The sequence below is a fragment of the Miscanthus floridulus genome, chromosome 2, assembly GCF_019320115.1.
Source record: "Miscanthus floridulus cultivar M001 chromosome 2, ASM1932011v1, whole genome shotgun sequence".
In the NCBI taxonomy this organism is placed as follows: Eukaryota; Viridiplantae; Streptophyta; class Magnoliopsida; order Poales; family Poaceae; genus Miscanthus; species Miscanthus floridulus.
Window position 1 is genome coordinate 46047708 of NC_089581.1, and position 5194 is coordinate 46052901.

At 39.9% G+C, this 5194-nt stretch overlaps 1 pseudogene; it reads right to left on the bottom strand.

Moving 5' to 3' along the window:
• Window positions 1-1349: 1349 nt before the first annotated feature.
• On the bottom strand, window positions 1350-4965 carry LOC136538668 (zealexin A1 synthase-like; annotated as a pseudogene).
• Window positions 4966-5194: the final 229 nt, after the last annotated feature.

The following is a 5194-nucleotide window of genomic DNA, read 5'->3' on the forward strand; positions in this document are numbered from 1 at the left end:
AGAGAAGTCATCAACTATAAAGTTGTATATATCTTTGAGTACTACAACTTTAATATAGAATTTATCTTTATACAACCAAATTTGGAAAAAAAATATGAATTTCATTATGTTGCACCTATTTTGAGGTGGACCAAATTACCAACCGACTCTAGAAATCCATTTCCAGAGACGACTTGAATTTCCAAGGTATTCTAAAGGTGGCTGGGAAGCATTACCACATCTAAAAATAGCATTTTTAGCTGCCATTTCTAAATACGGTTGGTTCTGCTTTAAAAAAACGATTTTCTAGAGGTGTGCTGGCTCAAAAACCATTTTTAGAAGCAGATTTTGATAAAGTCGTCTCTACCAAAAAATGGGTGACGTCTCTAAAAATGAATTCTGAGTAGTGGTTGGAGCTGCGGCTCGCTTCTTCCAAACAAGAAAGAGGCAAGGAAGTATCCACCAGGTCATTTGGATGTAGATCGTATTCAGTATTATGATGAAGTTTTAAAAAAAACAACTCAAAAATAAAATCCGACAAAGAGTTGACGTCTATATTTAGCAAGAATTTCAAGAAATAGATTATTATATACCAAGGTCCTTTTGATTATTCTACCATTAATGACAACTTGGTTTAGTAACTAGTGTTGATTATTTCTCTATCATCGAAACCAAAACTTGGAGATTTCAAGTAATCAAATGGGAAGGCATAATAACTCCAACTATGAACCATAAAAATGTACTTTTCCTAATTCTAAATTTTTCCATTGTTCCATTTTTATTTATCTAAAACTGTTGTTGCCGTTTATGAATATTTGTAGGTCAGAAAGTGGCTTAAATCAGTGTGAAGCACTTTTCATCGAGTATCCTTCACACATAGATCATCCTGTGAAGGCTAAAGGTAATAAAAAGGTGAAACCTACAAGGAAGAAGCAAAGGGCTAAATAAAAACGACGTAAACTTTCTAAATGCGCCACCTTGAATCTAAAAGAGGCAAGGAAGCTGAATTTTCTTTAACGCTAAGGAAGGAATTTTCTCCTACTTCTACCGTATTTTTAGTTTAGAAGTTGCAGTGGCAACTTCGGCTGATGTTGCTTGTAGCTGCAGCGAACACTTCCCTTGTGTCTAACATATTAGAAAATTTTAATTTCTGCAAACAAAATTATAGCGTACTCCTATTAAGTAAAGGAAAATTAATAGTAGTATACAGCTGGATGAGACATAGACCAGCCTCATTTCATTCTTGTACTCTCATTAGATAATCATTTAATCGTTTCACAAAATGTAAAAAAAAGATAACTACACTTAATGTAGAGTGATGAAACAATATAACAGAAGCATAGGACAAACTCTGCATATATTTATTAACATGCAGTATAGATTGATATTAAAATTATAATCACACTCTTTCTGGTATAATTTTTTTGCGACCTCTTTCTAGTACAAATTAAGAAGCAACAGGGACATAGTTCACACCATATAGATCACCTGATTAATTTGGCGTAAAATTATTGTAAGGTTTGGCCTTGAGACAGAGCATGGACTTTTTTCTTAACGTTATACCAAAGATCTCTGCCGTATCAAATTCTTCCAACCTGACGCCATCCGGCAGATCCCAATCAAAATGATAAATAAGGCTAGCAAGTGCCAGCTCTAGGTTGGCCAGTCCGAGTGTGATGCCAGGGCATATTCTCCTGCCTGCTCCAAACGGTGTGAACTCGAAGTCATTACCCTTGAAATCGATACTGCTATTTTCAAATCTTTCTGGCCTAAATTCCTCTCCATCACGCCATAATCTCATGTCCCTTGCTATTGCCCAAGCATTCACAAACACCTTGGTTCCCTTCGGCACATCGTAACCCATAACCTGACATGACTCACGACATTCTTGAGGGAGCAAGCAGGGACGTAGCCAGCGGTGGGGCTACGGGGGCTTCAGCCCCCCCTACCCATCCTGAGCACGTGGAGTTTTCCTAAGTTTTCCCTTAAAATTTTATGTATATATGTATTTGGTAGGAGGAGCTAAGGTTAAGAGAAGATAAAAAAAACATCTATTCTTTTGTTCAGCCCATCCTAAATTTTTTTCTGGCTTCGTCACTGGGAGCAAGAGTGGTACTGGAGCATGCAGCCGTAAAGTCTCCTTGATCACCAGCTGTAGATATCTTAACTTGACCAGATCATCTTCAGTTATCTTGTCTTGTCCTTTAAAGGTCTCCCTCATCTCAGACTGGGCCCTATGCATGACCCCGCGGGTTCTTAGCAAGTTCGGACATTGCCCATACTAGAACGGTTGATGATGTCTCACTGCCAGCAGAGAAAATATCCTGTAATACAGTCTTGTATTTAGAACCATCACATTAATTCTCACGAGACACTAAAAGATTCTAAATATCCTCACATAAAACAAAAAAAGATACGCCCACCAATTTCACAGGCTCTAACCAACATTGATAATAACAGCTATTTGATAGGTATATTCAATTTTCTAAACAAATACTCACATATACTATTATGAAAAGAAACAACATAAAGTAACCCCGAATTTGCATATAAATTTCGCACCTATGCCATTATGCAACATCACCTAAAGTAAATCCTAAATTTTGCATCTAAATTGCCCACCACCGCCATGTCATGTCATTACGATGGATAATCCAAGAAATCCCTTAAATTACCATTTAAGTTACTACTTCTACCATTATTAGAAATTAAATAAAATAACTTCTTAAAATTACATCTAAATTAAAAAGATATGCTAATATGGAATGTTTAAATCGCTACAAAATTAAAATTACACCTATATATGTTTCTAAGTGACCCACTTCTATTAGTAGTAATATATAAAAACTGACCTATAAGACATACATGTTGTGTATACACTTTCACTACATTTATCTATACTCATAGTATAATTGTAGTTAAGCACCATATTCCATTTTGTAAGTGTGTGAAAAGTCGGCGATGAAAAAAAAATTCACCGCTTGATTGACTATGAACCAGTGGTAATAACGATCACCATCGTTTCCACCGCCGGATTATACACTGACGTGGCAGTAAGAACAGTTTTGACCATGGGTTTTTCACCCCACTATGTCCCATCGGCCTTTCAACAAGTGGTGAAACATTATCATCACCGGTTCAGTAGAAATCGGTGATGAAAATACCATTGGTCAAAATAATTTCTCTAGTAGTGACTACTAATCTACTATACATATAAATTTTTTACAAGAAAATTTCACATATTGAGCAGTAGAGAAGGTTAAGAACTTAGGATACCCCAAGGTTGGTTTGTGGATATGGCATTACTATCCTCCTGGTAGTATCACTAGCCTCCCCTATATCTTACTTCAAACTCTACCATCGATTTTAAGTGTCGTGGTGCAAGCTTAAATTATGGTTTTTGTCATATTAAATAAGAATGTATTTTGCAATATAATTTCTTAATTTTTTTATAAAATACAAGAGTTCTAACTAAAAGGTAGTAGGTACAAGATATTCTACTTGACTTGAGGATTAAAAAATTTGTAGCAGCTAATAAAATCAAAATTTAAAGTCACAATCTAGATCTAAGATGTCATATTGTCACCTGGTTTGCATAAGACACTAACACTTAAGTTATAGTTTTAACTAGATGTGTATTGAAGCCAGATGGATGTGCCAGGCACAGGGAATGAATACGGATAGAAAAAACATACGTCACAACTGTATATATATTGTGGTAGAAAATAAATACAATAACAGCACAAGCATACTTAATTTTATTAGTTGTATGTAGGTACTAACATGAACTACTAATGTTTAGTGCAATAAAATTTCATTTGCCCAGCGCTAAAATTAGAAACAAATTACAGCATTAAGAACAAAGTATCATATGCATTGGAGTTTTGCAGGAGTGTCATCTTATTGATAAATGATGATTTAGAGAGTACATTTAGAAAAATATGATTTAGAAAGTAAATTTTCGAAAGAATTTAAGAGATGATCTTAGCTTTATAAGAGCTGATCTTACCCAAATAACCGTGCTGACAATCTCGTCGGTGAGAGTGAACCGCAGGCCACCTTCCCTCTGCAGCCTCAAGAGGACACCCAGGAGGTCCTCGTCTCGCTCTGGCATTGGCATGGCTTCACGCTCCCGGATGATGCTCTGGATGATGCGGTACATGTTCCTCTGGCACCTCCTCGCGTCCCTTGCGGCGGCGCTGAACCGGCGTACCAGCCACGAGGACGGGTACAGGTCCGCCAGGTTGAACCCACCAAACAGCCGCACCACTTCGTCCATCTCATGCATGTATTCATCTCGGTACTTGCACCGGTCGCCGACGACCGTGCGCGCGGCGACGTCGTTTATCATGCGGCAGATCCCTTCGCTGAGGTTGACGGCGGGCCGGCCATCAGCAGACTCCCTGGAGATGGAGCGGAGGAGGTTCGCCACCTCCTCTTCCCGGATGCTCCGGAACGTGAGCACGCGTCGCTGGCTGAAGAGCTCGAGCATACACAGCTTGCGGAGCTCACGCCACTGGGCGTTGTAGGGGGAGAAGATGATGTCCTTGCCGCCGCAGCTCAAGACATCGAAGGTGACGCTCAGGTTGCGGTCGCAGAAGGTGAGGTCGTGTGTCCTCATCACCTCCCTGGCAGCCTCCGTGGAGGAGACCACCAGCGTGGGCACGGCGCCGAAGCGGAGCATCATGAGGGGCCCGTATGTTTCGGACATCTCGCGCAGCGCCCGGTGAGGCAAGTCGCTGAAGCGCGACAGCATGAGGTGGTGCAGGCTGCCGATGAGCGGCAGCTGCCATGGCCCTGGTGGTAGGCGAAGCGCTGATGGTGGCTTCGTGCGCGATGATGTGAGGTAGCTCCGGATGAGCTTGAGAAGGAGGGCGAGGAGGACGAAGGCCACAATATACAGGATCCTGATGTCCATTCTTTGCCAGGGGATGGGACAAGTTTGCTGCCAACTGCGTCTCGACGACATCTCCAGGAGATGTGACACACATAAATATACAGACTTAGTGTTATCGGATGCAAAATAAGAACAATCATGTAGGTAGTACTAGTACTCATATATTTATACAGACTGAAATGTTGGTTATCCTTTCACAATCATGCAGAGGTACTAGTACTCATATATTCCCTCCGTCCTTTATTAAGTGTCGTTCTCGCGTTTCAAAAAAATATATTACTCTCTCTATTTCAAATTATAAGGCGTTTTAGCTTTTCT